The sequence below is a fragment of the Bos indicus genome, chromosome 6 (genome assembly GCF_029378745.1).
Source record: "Bos indicus isolate NIAB-ARS_2022 breed Sahiwal x Tharparkar chromosome 6, NIAB-ARS_B.indTharparkar_mat_pri_1.0, whole genome shotgun sequence".
Taxonomy (NCBI): Eukaryota; Metazoa; Chordata; class Mammalia; order Artiodactyla; family Bovidae; genus Bos; species Bos indicus.
This window is the reverse complement of record NC_091765.1, coordinates 37,991,154-38,009,210: the sequence shown is the minus strand read 5'-3', so window position 1 is coordinate 38,009,210 and position 18,057 is coordinate 37,991,154. Positions and strand designations below refer to the sequence as shown.

At 41.8% G+C, this 18,057-nt stretch overlaps 2 protein-coding genes across 6 annotated transcripts in view; one reads left to right on the top strand and one right to left on the bottom strand.

Annotated features, from left to right (window-relative positions):
* The window catches only part of NCAPG (non-SMC condensin I complex subunit G), a 101,059-nt gene extending 96,456 nt beyond the window's left edge, over nt 1-4,603 (bottom strand). The window contains exon 1 of the mRNA XM_070791215.1: nt 4,587-4,603. The gene's annotated coding sequence lies outside the window, so the exon portion shown is untranslated. The remainder of the gene's footprint in view (nt 1-4,586) is intronic.
* Nucleotides 1-18,057, top strand: part of FAM184B (family with sequence similarity 184 member B) — a 125,414-nt gene that overhangs the window by 19,225 nt on the left and 88,132 nt on the right. The gene's annotated exons all lie outside the window — the stretch shown is intronic.

The following is an 18,057-nucleotide window of genomic DNA, read 5'->3' as shown; positions in this document are numbered from 1 at the left end:
ATGACACAGAGAATTTAAGGAGCTTGTAAGACATTCAAGGAGGAGAGGTCTTGCACTACAATTGAGGTCTAGTTGTGCTAGATTGGATTTTACATTATTGTTCAGTAAATATTCACTTATCCCTAATGCCCTCCTGTATCCTATGAGCAGGGATTCTGTCCTCTTCCCATTGATGATGCACTTCTTAGATTTGCTTTGGTCTGTGGAATGTTAGTGGAGAAGGAAACAGCAACCCACTCCAGCATTCTTGCCTGGAGAATTCCATGGAGAGAGGAGCCTGGCAGGCCACAGCCCATGGGGTTGCAAAGAGTCGAACGTGATTGAGTGACTAACACACATACACACACGGAACGTTAAAGTGTATACACAGGCAGAGGCTTTAACTGTGTTTGTGCAGTTTGGTGATCACCATGTGAAAAGCATGCGCTGACTGGTCTCTGCCCCTACAGCCTAGTGCTAGTGAGCAGACCTTAATCCAGCTCCCAACTCAAGCCAAGCCCAGACCATACAGGACCTGAAACGCAGGGTAGATGCACTCAGCCATGCCTGACCACAGTTTCCCTACATGAGAACAAATGCTTCTTGGTGTAAGTCATTGAGTTTGGGTGGTAGTTTGTTATGCAGCATTATTGTGGGCAGTCCCTGACTGAGACTGTAGGGCTGGAATTCAGAAAAGATATCTCGACTAGTGATTCAGTTTTAGAAATTATCAACTCTTAGAGGATAGTCTGTTTATTTATTTATTTACTCATTCATTCAGCAAATATTTAGTAAAGGTTGATTCTAGACTGGGTACTTATTCATTGGTGTGGAGGAGACTGTCCAAGATCCTCATGGAAATAGGTCTCTTGGCAACTTTCCAGGGAGAATTTGCAGAGCAAGAAAGTGCTGTCAAAAACAGAGCCTTAGGGATTGCTAGCCCATAAAAGAGAGTCTGAGAAATCCTTCTGAGTGTACCAGAAGACACAGGTGAAGGTGGTATTTCAACTGGGAGATGAGGCCCTCAAATAGGAACGTTAACTGGTGGTTGGTGCAAAGACAGAAGGTGGGTTGTGATCTAAAAAAAGTCATTATAAGTGCTCTTTGATGGCCTGAGGGTCATTAGAATGATGGGCCAGGGTTGGGTTCTGACAGTCATGTGTTGACTTCTGTATTAGTCAGCTTGGGCTGACATAACCAAATGCCACAGATGGTGTGGCTTGAACATCATAAATTTATCTTCTCACAGTTCTGGAGGCTCGGAGTTCAAGATCAGGGTGCTGTTAGTGTGAGGTTTTTTGAGGGATCTCTTCCTAGCTTGTCGACAGCACCCTCTTATTCTGTCCCCACATGGACTTTCCTCTGTGCACACATGGAAAGAAAGACATCTCTGGTGTCTCTTCCTGTTTGTATAAGACACAAGTCCTGTCAGATTAAGACACTGCCCTTATGACCTAATTTAACCTTAATTACCTCCTAAATGGCCCTTTTTCCAAACACAGTCACACTGGGGTTTAGGGCTTCAACACAGGAATTTTGAAGGGAACCTAATTCAGTCTGTAACAGTATCAGGAGACTTTGTTCTGGTTCCATCCTTACCACTGCTTAGACCACCCCCTTGAAATTTCCCCAGGACTCCCTATCCTGATCTGAAAGGCATAGTGCCCACCTCATCTACCTGCCTCAGGATTGCTGCAAAGAAAAAGTAAAATAGAAGGAGATACAATTCCTTGTATCTCTAGGGCACATCAGGGGTACAGTCAAGGTTTCCTTAGTTGCGAAAGGGATCCTGGATAACCACCATTACCAAATTCTGTCCTCTCTTTCCCTGTGGGTCCTAGATGGGTATCTGTTTTCATGTTGGCTTTTCATGCCTCTTCCTGGCTGCTTCTGGTTGCCTTCTCCATGTGTCCTCCTTGGGGAGAGAGGCACCTTAGAATTTGTATGTGAATTCTTTATGAACCATGCATGTCATGATATTCTGAGATGTTTATAGGTCACAGTCTGATATAGGGAAAGAGCCCTAGCTATGCAGTTAGCCAGGCCTAGATTCATATCATGGGTCAATCACAGACGGTCTAGAGCCTTAGAAAGTTACCTAACAAATTACTTTGATTCCTCACCTGACAAATATTGAAAGCAGTACGACCTAAATGAAGTGAAAGTGTTAATCACTCAGTTGTGTCTGACTGTTTGTGACCCCATGGACTTCAGCCCTCCAGGCTCCTCTGTCCATGGAATTCTTCAGGCAAGAATACTGGAGTGGGTAGCCATTGCTCTCTCCAGGGGATCTTCCCGACCCAGGGGTCTAACTCAGGTGTCCTGCATTGTAGGCAGATTCTTTACTGTCCCAGCCACCAGGGAAGCCCAGCTGTGTAGAGATGGCAACTAAAACACATAGCAAATGGATATAAAACACAACAGTGAATGACTTAAAACTTTCTTGACTTAAGAACCTGGATGCCTGGTGTCCATCTTTGAGCTACTTGCTGAGCTATGATACTCTGCAGTGTGACACCCTTCCCAACATTGCAGCTGGTCTGCTGCCCCAACCCCTGTAGAGATGGTCCTTGGGAAAGTTAAGTTGATCCAGCATTGTTCACCATTTGGCAATGTCTCCAGAGGCAGAAAAGCACATCAGGACCTTGAGCTGATCCCTTAAGGGAATGAGTCCCGTGGAAGCAGGAATGTGGAGCTAGAGGGGTCTAGGAGAAACAGAAGCCAGCTCCCTGGAAACCCAAAAGGTGGATGATGCTGAGATTCCCACTGTATGTTTACTGGAGGTTCAAGTCTCATTTCCTTTGAATCTCAGGGACAGGATAGAATGGAAGCAACCTAAGTGTCTATCAACAGATGAATGGATAAAGAGGTATGTGTGTATGTATGTATATATATACACAACGGGAATTTTACTCAACCATAAAAAATGAAATTCTGCCATTTGCAACAATATAGATGGACCTAGGCAGTATTATGCTTAGTGAAATAAGACAGAGAAAAAGGCTTTATCTTAATACATATGTGAAATCTAAGAAATAAAACAAATAAATGAATATAACAAAACAGAATCTGACTCACAGATATAGAGAACAAACTAGTATTGCCAGTGGGGAGAGGAAAGGGAGGAGGGGCAAGATAGGGATAGGAGACTGAGAGACACAAACTACTATATATAAAATAAATAAATTATAAGGATATATTGTTCAGCACAGGGAATATAGTCAATATCTTATAATAACTTTAAATGGAGTGTAATCTATTTAAATATACTATTTGTACACCTGAAACTAATGTAATACTGTAAATCAACTATACTTCAGTAAAAAAAGGATAGGATAGGATGCCCAAGCTGATAGTGCCCAGGCTTATATTGCCTCTGAGGAAAGATAAACTGAGTTTAGTCACAGCTTCAGAAGTTTGCTCTGTAAATCAGCTCCAGATCTGTGGTGGTTGTGGTATGTACAGTTCATACTGCTGCAGAAGTTTGTGTCATCTGCACACTTAAAGTATATTCACCCCAGAAGGCACTAGAATTCAACAAAATCCATTAATTCTTTCCCACATTCCCAATGTGTCTAAAAGTCTCCTCTCTATACTACAACAGCATTGACCAGTTTCATAGCAGCATTTTTGAAAACAGAGCTTGGTGTGGAACCTTGGCAGTTTCATGAAATATTGCACACATAAAAAAAATACATGGTCCCTATATGCAAAGTTCAAAAAATAAGGATAAAATGAGCACATGTATTTACTATTCAGCTAAAGCATCAAGACATTATAAATAACTGTGTGTCCCTCCCTAATTGTATTTCTTCCCCTCCTCCCCAGAGGTAACCCCCGATCAAAATTTTTTATTTGTCATTTTCTTGCTTCTCTTCAGTGTTTGCTACATTTCTCTACACACTAATAAATAATATTTGTTTTTTTTTATTTTTATATAAATAGTATGTTCTTCTGGAACTTGTATTACTACTTAATATTGAGAGTTTCATTTTTAAACATAGATAAACTGATTTCAGGGCTTCCCTGGTGGCTCAGTGGTAAAAATCCACCTGCCAATGCAGGAGATGCGGGTTCAATCCGTGGGTCAGGAAGATCCCCTGGAGAAGGAAATGGCAACCCACTCCAGTGTTCTTGCCTGGGAAATCCCATGGATAGAGAAACTTGGCAGGCTACAGTCCACAGGGGTCACAAAAGAGTCGAACACTACTTAGCTACACGATAACAACAAAGCTGAGCTTAAAATGCATTATTGTTACACTTGGGAGTAGTTCTGAACTGACCAAAAGAGGCTGAACCACTTTTTCTCCACGTTTTTCAAATTATCTTTTATTCCTATTTGTATTGAGCTTACTTGACATTTTACTCCCTTAAATCAGGCAAGTCATTCCAGTGGACAGAAAATGAAGTCCAGCAGCAGCACCAGCATGCAGCGTAGGGAGACACAGGAAGAGAAGCATGATGTTGTGATCCCTGCGCCATTCGCAGCTGTCACTCAGGCCTCCTCCCACTAAGTGCCATTTAACAGCCTCCAAGAATCTTATTTATCACCCCCTTCGCTTCACTGTGGGAACACCCTCACTTATGCAATAAAAATGACAACTCACCCTCCTGCAGATGCTTCAACAGGCACCAGAGGTCAAAGCCATCTCTTCCTCTTGCCTTGGAAAAAATTGCACCTGTCACATTTCTGAAACAGATACAGAAAAAAAAAAAAAGAAGGAAACCCAGCCATCAAAATTATCTTCACAACAACAGACAGCTCCTTGGCTACAGAGAGGCAGCTTTCTGGCTGGGTCGGTTCTAGGACGCATGCGCCCATACTGAAAGCTGTTATGGGCTGTTTGAAATTTCAGCTAAATATACTGCAGTCACTGATATTGAGTAAATGATTACTGATGGCTAAATTGATGCTAAATTTATCATGAGATAGTGCTGCTTCTAAAAACATATAGGCTAAGTCCCTTTTAAGATGACTTGTTATTTAAATATAGCATAGAGTTAAATTAGTACTGTCTAAAGCGGGTAGGTTTTAGTCCCATCCGTTCCCGGAGCTGTTGATGACCTGGAGGTGATTTAGTTGATTTTCTCAGTTCACACACTGGAGAGTTGGGAAGCTAAGGGGCTTCTCTGAGGTCACACAGCTGGTAAGTAGCAGGAGAGGGTTATCTTTAGCTTTGGCTTTGGTGTAGAGTTGGAGGTCCTGTGAGACATCCAAGTCAGGTGCCAAGGAGGCAGTTGGATATTTTTTATGGTCCTATAGGAGAGAGTCAGGATTTGAGTTACAGATTTGAGGGTGAACAGTGTTGAACATTTCACTCCCACATATTTCAACCCTGATTCTGCCAAGTGCTGCAGAGGCTGAAAAGCTTAGAATTATATTTCTCAGAATCCCTTACAGCTGAATTTCTTGATGTGATTCTGGTGATACCAATCATGTGCTCCCCAACAAGACATTTATTGTCATTTTTATATAACTTCTACCATGAAAGTTTCAAGTGTATGTACAACATTTCAGTACACTGTTTCCCTGTTGCCCAGCTTTAACAATGATTACTGACTTATGCTGTTTGCTTCATTTGAACCCATATCTACTCCCTGCTTCTATATTATTTTATAGCAATCTCAGAAGTATTTCACCCATAAAAATGTAGGTGTATATCTTTGGAAGATAAGTATCCCTTTTTGTAGCATATCCTTAATATTCAATACCATTATCACACTGAAAAAATTAACAGTAAATCCTTCTTGTAGTAGTTGTATTGTTTCATAGTGTTGTCTCATAAAATTCTTACCATTTTCTTTTCAAATCAAGATTCAAATGATATTTTGCAACTCAGTTGATAAGTCTTTTAGGTTTCTCTTAGTCAATAGTTTCACACACACACACAGAAGCATATTCCCCTCCTTGTAAAAAAACTGGGTTATTCTAGAGTTTCCAAAAATTTCAATTTTGCCAATTCCACCCTTGGTGCTTTTTTTACATGTTTTTCTGTCACTTACATTTCCTTTAAAATGGTGGTTCCAAAAAAAATAAAAAATAAAAAAAATAAATAAAATGGTGGTTCCGTTTACAAGACTGATTAGATTCAGGTTCAGTTTTTTTGGTAAGAAAACTTCATAGAAAGTGCTTTAAACTTCACAGAAATCCTTTAAAGGGAGGCAGAAGGGTCAGAGGCATAGTAGGAGATGTGGTTGTAGAAGTAGAGATTCAGGGGACTCGAGGAAGCGGCTATACACTATGGAAACTTCATAGTGGTCCTGCTGCTGCTGCTGCTGCTAAGTTGCTTCAGTCGTGTCCGACTCTGTGCGACCCCAGAGATGGCAGCCCACCAGGCTCCCCCATCCCTGGGATTCTCCAGGCAAGAATACTGGAGTGGGTTGCCATTTCCTCCTCCAATGAATGAAAGTGAAAAGTGAAAGTGAAGTTGCTCAGTCGTGTCCGACTCCTAGCGACCCCATGTACTGCAGCCTTCCAGGCTCCTCCATCCATGGGATTTGCCAGACAAGAGTACTGGAATGGGTTGCCATTGCCTTCTCTGATAGTGGCCTCTAGAAGCTGGAAAAGGCAAAGAAACAGATTCTTTACTGGAGCCTCTGGAAGGAAGGAATGCAGTCCTGCTGACACCTTGCTTTTAAGTCTTCTGAGTCCCAGAGTGTGAGATAATAAATTTGTGTTGTTTTAAGCCACTAAACTTGTGGTAATTTATTACAGCAACAATAGGAAACTAATAGCGTAGGTAAATAACAGCTTAGCCGCTCAGTCGTGTCCAACTCTTTGTGACCTTATGGACTGTAGCCTGCCAGGCTCCTCTATCCATGGGATTCTCCAGGCAAGAATACTGGAGTGGATTGCCATGCCCTCCCCTAGGGGATCTTCCCAACCCAGGGATTGAACCCATGTCTCTTATGTCTCCTGCATTGGCAGGCAGGTTATTTATGGTTAGCACCACCTGGGAAGCCCAGACAGGCTTTTACCCATCTCCAAAATTATAAATTAATATAATATATGAAATAAATATAACTAAAGTAATCCATGGTTTCTTCTAATATTTTTATGGTTTTATTTTTATTTTAAATTGTTACTGTATCTGGGTTTAGTTTTGATATGAAGAGTAAAGTGGGGATTCAGTTTATTTCTTTCCAAATGGTTAGCCAATTTCTCTATACATTTATTGAGTAATTCTGCCATTCCCCATGGACTTGAAATGCCGTCTTTACCATTAACTTAGCAATCAGGACTCTCCTCTGTTCTAATCATCTATCTATTTCATATTTAGGACCAAGCTATTTAATAATTATAATTTTATAGTAAGCTTTGGGCTATATTATAAAAACTACTGATAGGGCTAGTCCACTCCTGCTACACTTACTTTACAAAATAGTTCCTGGATTTCACTTTTTAAATTTTTGATGTGGATATCAGAATCAGGGTGTCTGGCTCTACCCAAAATCCTGTTGATATTTGTGTATGATTGCTTGTGTAGGACTGCATATGCATTCGTTTAGAGAGAATTTACGTATTATAGTATTAAGTGTTCCTGTTCAAAAACACAGTAGGTCTTCTCTTTCACTCTTATGTCTCACAGCTTTTAAGTTTTCTAGATCCAAATTCTACGCATTTCTTCAATTTGTTCCCTTGTGTGTTGTGTATATTTGCTGCTATTGTAAATAGAATATTTCCTTCCTTAACCTTTCTCAGCTGGTTATTTTTTATAATTGGGAAAACTATTGAATCATATATTTTAATCCTAGTCAGTTTTTAAAGGCCTCCAGGGAGTGACAGCCAGAAAGCTCTTTGGGCAACCAATCCCAGCATTTAATAACCTCTGAATTTGACAACAAGAGAGCAGATTTTAGTAAGTAGGAAAATTGCCTTATTTAAAAAATAATGCTGTGTTCCATTTAAATACATTTTAGACATTTTATTTGAATAAAATATACATACAGAGCAGTTTTAAAAGCCTGTTTTAATAAAACTTGGTCTTAAAAAATTCAAGCTGATTCATTTATTCTTAAGACTTTTGTGCTAGGTTAGGAATAACCTGAAAGTGAAAGTCGGTCAGCCATGCCCGACTCTTTTGTGACCCCATGGACTTTATAGTCCATGGAATTCTCCAGGCCAAAATACTGGAGTGGGTAGCTTTTCCCTTCTCCAGTGGATCTTTCTAACTCAGGAATTGAATCGGGGTCTCCTGCATTGCAGGCGGATTCTTTTCCTGAAGGAACCCCTGATAACAATGAGGAGACAGAGTCTAATGAGTGTGGCATAACGGGGGAGGCATTGGAGGCCTGCAAGGGGGGCAGTGGAACCCTCAGGAGGGACCTCAGTTGGGTAGGGGGGACGAAACCTCAGCATAGGGGTCAAACAGACGTGAGAGGAAACAGCACCAAAGCCCAGCTACCAACGTTGAAAGGATATTTTGGTTTTGCTAACTGAAGGACGAACAAGAAAATTTAAAAAGCCTGCAAGCAAATTAGTAGTAGCTGCTCCTTTCAAGGGCAAATTGCTGAGGTTAAGAGAGGAACTCAGGAGTCGGTCACACCGCCTGCCAGTGAAAAAGACGTGCATTGCTTTCATCTTCACTGTTCTTTTAATTTTAATAAGTGCAGCTATCTCGGATTCAGTATAGGCCAAAGCTTATTTGCAGTGATATTAGATTTATGATTGTAGCCCTATATCCTGAAAATTCATTTGTAATTCTCATTTACATGCCTGACTTGTAGAAAGTGTCTTTATTTCTTTTTATTTTTATAACATTTGCAAGTTTTAAATAGTAAACAGTTGGGATAACCTGGGCATCCTCTTGAGGATGCCCACAAAGGGCTTCCCTGGTGTCTCAGACGGTAAAGAATCTACCTGCAGTGAAGGAGACCTGGGTTCGATTGCTGGGTCAGGAAGATTCCCTGAAGATGGCTACCCACTCCAGTATTCTTCCCTGGAGAATTCCATGGACAGAGGAGCTTGGCAGGCTGCAGTTCATGGGGTCACAAAGAGTTGGACACAACCGAGGGACTAACACTTTCACTTTTTCACTTACAAAGTGAAATGGGAATGTGGCCTCCTGAGATCCCCAGAAGTTCCTTCCCACCTTAAAAGGTGGCTGTCTGTGAGCAAAACAAAACCCAAAGAGTTGTTATTATTTGTTTATTCATCGATCTAGTTACGACTGCCCCTCCATTCACCTGTCCCATTCGCTCACTCACCCCACCTCCCACCCATCCTCTTCATTACTTCTTCACCCATGCAGCTTCTGACCAGCCCCTCCTCCACCCATCTGCCCTCCCCACCACCTTCCTATCCATTTACTCACCCATCCACCCATGTCAGACATGGGTTTGAAATCCCTCTTGAAACTCCAGTTCCCAAACCCTTGTTCTTTCTCTTGTATTATAGTACTCCCCTCCCAGCAGGGTACAGAGGCACTAGTTCCGAGAGGCCCTGCCTCTCCTAGCTCCTGCAGTTACTCGTCTGGACACCTCCAGGCTCAGTCCTGCCCACTCTGACCCAGTGAACACAGAGCCAGTCATTGTGTATTAAGGACTGTTACTTTTTACAGTGGCCTTGGAAGTCATCGCTTCTCTGAGCTCCTGACTCCCCTGAGGAACAGCTTCTATCCCACTATTCCTCTACCTTTCTGGACCTGCTTGTCTGGATCTAGAGGGTCCAAATCAGCTATCCAGACTCCCTGATTTCACTACATCTCTTTGGGACTGTGTCTGGGGCTCCCGGAAAGCCAGTTGGATGCAATTGTGGAAAACACTGCAGTCTTCAACATCTAAAGGTGTGTTATCTCACATAACAAGAAGTCAGGAGGTAGAGCCTCTCCGTAGCTGGTAATTCAGTGTCTCAAGGATGTCACCACAGGTCATGTGCTTGCCATCTTCATCTTATGCATGTCAATGCTTTCCTCCCCTAGAGTTCCACACTGGCTGTTCCAGGCAACACACAGAGACATGACATCTCCTGAAGAAGGACATTGTCTCCTTTGTGCTTCTTTTTATTTGTAAGGAAATCTTTTCCAGAAGTCCTTCAGATGTCTCCTTGGGTCCTCTTGGCCAGGACCGAGTTCCATGCCCAAACCAAAATGAGTCATTGATAAATGAGACAAAACTATAAGGCCTGACTTAGACCAGGCATAATTTGCCATAATTCACCCCCTGAACCCATGGGAGAGGACAGCTGAATGAAATTGGGTTTTTGTTGACAAGGAAGGAGGCAGAAAAGGATGTTGTATAGGGACTATCGAAACTTGGACTTACAGCTCTGTGTTTTTCATTAGTCAGGGGCTATTTTCTTCCCAGGGGGACACTGGGTTCTCAGAGGCTACTCCCTATCCCTCGGGGCTGCTGGGTGTCAGGAGGGAGATAATTGGTGATGTCTGAAGCCATTTTTGGTTCTCACAGTAGAGTAGAGAGGAGCTATTGGCACTTGGGATGCTGCAGTGTCAAAGTGCCGAGACTGAGAAATCTTCCATTAAAAATATGAGAAGGAAGCATGATGAACTGAAAGAATAAAACTGCTTTTATGAAGGTTAAATGATTTTTACACAATTTTTTAAACATCTGTAATTCTTATTTGTAATATCTTAGTGGCATCTCTGGGAATCAAGGGCCATGGGATTAAAAGACATCCATGGGAAGTAAATCAGCAATTTTTGCCAACAGACTTGTAAAGCTTAAAGAACAGGAAACACACAACAATGGTGAGGGTGTGGTGATGTAGACATTTGTTTAGGCTGGTAACAGTATGAAATGTTCTCATTGTTCTCAAAAGCAATTTGACAATGTGATGATAACTCTTCAAAGCTTTCTTATTCTTTCATCCTCAAAATCTACATCAGAGAATTCATCCTAAGGGGAAAATCCAAAGTGTGAAAAAAACTTTAATGCAATTCTGTATTCTAAGCACCGTTATTTACAATGAAACATTGAAAATGACTTTAATGTCCAACAATAGGTGTATATAGCAGTAAAATATGATAGAGGTACATGGTAGAATTTTATGTCCACATTAAGCATGATGTATATGAACAAAAAAATCACTCATAATGGTAAATGCAAAACTGAGGAAATGAAATTGATTGCATACCATGATCATAGTTATGAAAATAAATATCTTAAAACATATACATATAAAGGCAACCTTGGGACTTCCCTGGTAGTCCCGTATCTTAGACTCCATGTTCTCCATGTTCAGTCCCTAGTCAGGGAACTAGATCCCACAGCTGCAACTAAAGATCCTGCATGCTACAAATAAGACTTGGCACAGACAAATAAATAAAATATTTTTTAAAAAGGCAACCTGACAGGAAACACATCCAAATGTTAGCCAAACTATTTCTTTGTACCAGTGAGGATACAGGTGATTTTTATTCTTTGTCTTTCTTAAGGTAATGCAACTATGTTTATTTAAACTTATTTTGTTCAAGGCAACAAATACTAAATGTATAGATTGTACAACAATTCAATATCTAGATCTGTTTCTGTTCTTTTTTTTTTTTTCTGATACCTTCTGTCTTCCTTTTTCCTCATTTCAAAACTTTTCCTGAATAAGGTACATTGGCAGTAAGAAATTTATAGATGTACTTCAGAGCACCCTTAAACCTCTAAAATTATAAGATATATGTACTCTTTTTTTGAAAAAAGTCTTTTAATTGGGAGTAATTTTAAATAATAATGGTTCTTTTGATTTATTTTTACCTTGATCCTATATTGCTTTGATAACAAGAAAGAAAATCATTTTAAAAAATTTTACAGGGGATTGAAGCACAAGGGGCAAAACCATATGTCAAATTGAAGGACAACTATGGATCAATGTTAGGGACTATCAGTGGATCAGAGGATCTTGATCCTCACTTCTGAACTGGGATCAAGGGGCTCAAATGCCCTCACTGATAGATGGGTCCGTTGTATCTGGCTAACCCTGAGAGACAATAGGGGATTCCCGAACCAATTAGATGCTCATTCCTGGGGCTGTGAGAAGCCTCAGAATACAGCAGGCACCTCTGGGAGCCAGAGCAGAGATCCCAAGGCATCACAGAGAGTTTCCAATCTAGTGCCATTCTAAATTCAGGCCCCTATTATGCTACGAAAGAAAAAGCAAGTAGCATTTACTACTTCTGACTTTCAACTTTCTGTTGACCTTGTGTTTTCTCAAGATAAGAGGGCTATTCCCTAAATTTCTGTAGTGATGTTCTCTGTTGATATCACAGGTGTTGAAAGTGAAGTCCAAGGTGGTAACTGAGATAATCTAGAAAGTCCACATTCCTTCCCTTGGTCTTCTCTTCCATTGCCAATCAACTCCAGGACTCCTCAGTTCCCCAGTCTAATGTGATCTACATATACTGAGTGTCTTCACCATGTTACTGGCTGGGGGACAAATTCTTTCTTACTTTTTATGGCCTGCTGCAGAAAATTAGCACTTTTGAGAAATCATCTTGGCCCACCCCAGCCCCCACCATGCATGCAGAACTAATGACTCTGTATAGCTTCTCACAGCACCCTATAGGTTCTTAGTAAATAATCATTGTAAAACTTAAGAAAGAATGTAGATTTTCTTCATCATGAGTTCTCATTTCTCAATTACTCTGTAAACTAACAGCATCAGTCATAAGGGAGTTTAATGCAAAAGCAGATTCCCAGGGCCTCCTACCCTTCTCTTGAGTGAAGCTGTCTTTGGGTTGGGTCCAGGAAGCTGCCTTTTATAACATACCCCCAGGGGACTTTTCTGCACACTGAAGTATAAGAACCATTGGCTAAGGTAAAATAATGCTTCAGGCCAGCTTTCAGCCAGTCTCTGAAATGTTTATAGCCATCTGAAACTTTGCTCAGAAATATTTACTTGATAAGACATTACCAAAAGCGGGGGTGGGGTGGGGGGGAGGGTGCATAAAAATCAAAAGAAGCAATGAACATAGGCTCCAAATAGTTGTGGATTAGAGACCTAAATGCTCAGCCAATTTTCTCTTCTCTCATGAAACAGGTATAAGCTTGTAGTATCCCCCAAGCAGATAGAGTTTTAGAGCTGGAAGAAATCCAGTCCAATTCCCTTGATGTTATATTGTATCTTCCAAATAATGAACACCAAGACAAATTTTGACATGGAGGAGATTTATTGGGAGAAGTGTCTGAAGAATGGGAGAGGGAACAGGACTAGACAGGGAGCACCTACTGACTGTGGTGCAGCCCTGACACCTATAAGAGGTGAGAGGGAAGGAAAGATTGGGTGGAAAAATCCACAGACTGCAGTCCAGCTAAGAAAGGGTCTTGGCCAGGCTGATGAGGGGCTGCTGAGCAGAGAGGGCACATTAGAGGAGTCTTGGGTTGGTTAGAAATAGCCAAGCCCTCTGGACTTAGTTGTTGGGTAGAAGCAGCTTTGTGAGGGTTGGGGGGTGGAAAGGAATCATTGCCTTGGTGGGACTGTCACAGTGAATCTAAAGGTACCAGCTGACTATACTCCACACATCAAGTTCTTGGAAAGAGAGAACTGGACAGTGGACCCCTGCCACGTGCTCCATATCACAGTTAGTATAGTTCAGTTGCTCAGTCGTGTCCAGTGCTTTGCGATCCCATGGACCACAGTATGCCAGGACTCCCTGTCAATCACCAACTCCCGGAGTTCACCCAGACCCATGTCCATCGAGTCGGTGATGCCATCCAACCATCTCATCCTCTGTAGTCCCCTTCTCCTCCTGCCCTCAATCTTTCCCAGCATCACGGTCTTTTCCAATGAGTCAGCTCTTTGCATTAGGTGGCCATAGTACTGGAGTTTCAGTTTCAACATCAGTCCTTCCAATGAACACCCAGAACTGGTTGGATCTCCTTGCAGTCCAAGGGACTCTCAAGAGTCTTCTCCAACACCACAGTTCAAAAGCATCCATTCTTCTGTGCTCAGCTTTCTTTATAGTCCAACTCTCACATCCATACATAACTACTGGAAAAACCATAGCCTTGACTATATGGACCTTTATTGGCAAAGTAATGTCTCTGCTTTTGAATATACTGTCTAGGTTGGTCTTAACTTTCTTTCCCAGGAGCAAGCGTCTTTTAATTTCATGACTGCAATCACTATCTGCACTGTTTCCACTGTTTCCCCATCAATTTGGCATGAAGCAATGGGACCGCATGCCATTGATCTTCGTTTTCTGAATGTTGAGCTTTAAGCCAACTTTTTCACTCTCCTCTTTCACTTTCATCAAGAGGCTCTTTAGTTTTTCTTCTCTTTCTGCCATAAGGGTGATGTCATCTGCATATCTGAAGTTATTGATATTTCTCCCAGCAATCTTGATTCCAGATTGTGCTTCCTCCAGCCCAGCGTTTCTCATGATGTACTCTGCATGTAAGTTAAATAAGCAGGGTGACAATATACAGCCTTGACATACTCCTTTCCCAATTTGGAACCAGTCTTGTTCCATGTCCAGTTCTAACCGTTGCTTCCTGACCTGCATACAGGTGTCTCAAGAGGCAGGTCAGGTGGCCTGGTATTCCCATCTCTTTCAGAATTTTCCACAGTTTATTGTGATCCACACAGACAAAGGCTTTGGCATAGTCAATAAAGCAGAAATAGATGTTCTTCTGGAACTCTCTTGCTTTTTCAATGATCCAGTGGATGTTGGCAATTTGATCTCTGGTTCCTTTGCCTTTTCTAAAACCAACTTGAACATCTGGAAGTTCATGGTTCACGTATTGCTGAAGCCTGGCTTGGAGAATTTTGAGCATTACTAGCATGTGAGATGAGTGCAATTGTGCAGTAGTTTGAACATTCTTTGGCATGCCTTTCTTTGGGGTGGGAATGAAAACTGACCTTTTCCAGTCCTGTGGCCACTGCTGAGTTTTCCAAATTTGCTGACATATTGTGTGAAGCACTTTCACAGCATTATCTTTCAGGATTTGAAATAGCTCAACTGGAATTCCATCACCTCCACCAGCTTTGTTCATAGGGATGCTTCCTAAGGCCCACTTGACTTCACATTCCGGGATGTCTGGCTCTAGGTGAGTGATCACATCATCATGATTATCTGAGTCATGAAGATCTTTTTTATACAGTTCTTCTGTGTATTCTTGCCACCTCTTCTTAATATCTTCTGCTTCTGTTAGGTCCATACCATTTCTGTCCTTTATTGAGCCCATCTTTACATGAAATGTACCCTTGGTATCTCTAATTTTCTTGAAGAGATCTCTAGTCTTTCCTATTCTATTATTTTCCTCTATTTCTTTGCACTGATTGCTGAGGAAGGCTTCCTTATCTCTCCTTGCTCTTCTTTGGAACTCTGCATTCAAATGGGCATATCTTTCCTTTTTGCTTCTCTTCTTTTCACAGCTATTTGTAAGGCCTATGATTCAGGTATAACCGAAATCAAATTCCTTATGATTATACAGTGGAAGTTACAAATAGATTTAAGGGACTAGATCTGATAGACAGAGTACCTGATGAACTATGGATGGAGGTTCGTGACATTGTAGAGGAGACAGGGATCAAGACCGTCCCCAAGAAAAACAAATGCAAAAAAGCAAAATGGCTGTCTGAGTTAGTGTAGAGTAAGGACTAAATTTTAGTCCAGGATTCTTTTATTCTGTAAAGTATTATTACTTTAATGTCTAACTATATCCCACACCCCCAACTATTATAGGCTTGAATCAATATTTTAAAAAAAAATTTTTTTAATTTATTTGTATTTATTTATTTGGCTGCTCTGGATCTCAGTTGTGGCACTCGGGATGTTCAATCTTTAGTTGTGGCATGTGGGATCTAGTTCTCTGACCAGGGATTGAACCTGGGCTCCCTGCATTGGAAGCCCAGAGTCTTAACCAGAGAAGTCCCATGTAGGTTTGAACTTAATCTTGTGAATTCTAGAACTAGATCTCATGAGAGGTAAAGAAGGCAAGGCTGGTTAAGTAAGAAAAGGAAAGGGAGGGATGCAGAGGGGATTGAAGGTCTTTGGGGGAAAGAGTGAGACAGCTGACTAGGGTCACAGTTGGTCTGTCTGTCTATACAGCAAGCTTTCCATTTCCCCCATTTGGAGAACCCCTCCCACTCTCCACATGGTTCTCAGAGGGCTCTCAGTCTTGGTGCTCTACTTCCCATCCCAGCCAGGAGCACATGACCTAGGTGGCTGGAATCCTTAGGATTGATATTCAAACTTTGGGAGAAAGAAATTCTCTTTCTGCTGGTGTAACAAAACTCTGATTGCAGGAAATAGGGAAACTGATGATGGTCTTTCTTGTTCTTTGGGGAGAGGACCTCTGGGGAATGCAGACAGGCAGAAGTGAGCAGGGATGAGAGGTGAGTAGAAAGAGAATGTATGTGAGTCATGGGCACATTGAGGCCTGACCCAGCTCTTCCCTCTTCCCTGTATTCTGGGAGGCCCTTCCCAGACATGTGAGTCAGTGTGCTTGCTTCCTTTTACCTGACTCTACTAGGCAGATTCTAACATGGCCCCAAATTCTCAGCCCCTGGTATATACACATCTTGTCTTAGTCAATCAAACACCAATCTAGGTTTCTCTGGAAGGGGTTTTGCAGTTGTAACTAAGGTTCAAGTAAATTGACCTTAAGATAGACAGAATAGGTGAATCTGACCTAATCACATGAACCCTGAAAGCCCAGTCTAGAGATTACAGTTGGAGAAAGCAGAGAGATTTGAAGTATGAGAAAAACTCAGTGAGGGAGATGGAGGTACCATGTACTAAAGAACGCAGGTGGCCTCTAGGAGCTGAGAGCAATTCCAGATAACAGTTGTATAGCCATAAGGAGGTGTATTATGCCAGCAGCCTGAATTAGATGAGAGACAAATTTCTCCCCAGAGGCTCCAGATGAGAACTCAGCAGGTAACACCTCAGTTTCATTGAGCCCTTGAGCAAGAACCTAGCCACATCATACTTGTCTGTTTGTGGTAATTTCTTTATCAACTTGTGGTCATTTCTTTATCAACAATAGAAGATGAGCACACTTGAATTCATTTTGCTTACAGTTGAAGAAGTCCTGACTGAAGAGTGGGGAGAACATAGACCCCCTTCATTCTGTGGAACCTCTACAAACTGTTGTTCTTCACTCTGCTTTTCTTGGGTATGAATCTGCTTAATAATGGCAGCTGCTGTTGACTAGTGTGATGGAAGAATCCAAAAATACATTTTGATAGGGACAAAGGGAGTACGAAATGGCTCTTGGTTCTGAAGTGGGCTAGGGAGGAAGATTACCGGGGGAATGAAGATGGGGAAAAAGACTGGTGGGACCTGGAAGAGACATGTGTCCTAATGAATCTCCTGCTTCCACCATTCTCAACAGCAGCCAGAGTGATCTTTATAAAATGTGGATCAGATCACACTCTGAGCTCTCCGAGGCTTCCCGTCTCACATAGGGTAAAACCCAGAGTTCTTCAAGAAGCCATGGGACCTCCACAACCCAGCCCTTCGCCTCTCCTGCCTACTCTTTGCCCTCGCTGCTCGCTCTGCCCCAGGCACACTGGCCTCTGTGCTACTGCATCAGCCCGACCACATCCTTGTGCCTCTGGGACTCTGCTGCTACACCTCTGCCAGGTGTGCTCTTCCCCAACACCCTTCATTCGTTTCTCTCCTGTGTCCATCTGCTCTCTACTCAAATGTTACTTCCTCAGTGAAGCCTTCCTTCCCTGCTGTGTGTAAAATTTTAACTCCACCCCTCAAGTGTTCCTTCCTTGCTTTATACTTTTTCTTTGCATTTATTACTTCCTACCAGATTGTTTATTCCACTATTTCACATGTTTGTTGTCCGACTCTCTTACTTGAATGTCAGCTTCAAGCACACAAGGATTTAGATTTGTTTTGAGCATTCTGTATCCCCCATAATGAAAACCATGACCAAAAAGGGGACGTGTGCATAAGGAGAGATATATTTTGCTTCGTAAGGGTGATTTCTTTCTCTTTAAAAGAAATTGGTGGTAGGTAATGTGATCCAGCAATCCCACACCTAAACATGTATCCAGAAAAGACAAAAACTCCAATTTGAATAGATACATGCAGTGTTCATAGCAGCACTATTTACAGTAGCCAAGACATGGAAGGAACCTAAATATCCATCAACAGAAGAATGGATAAAGAA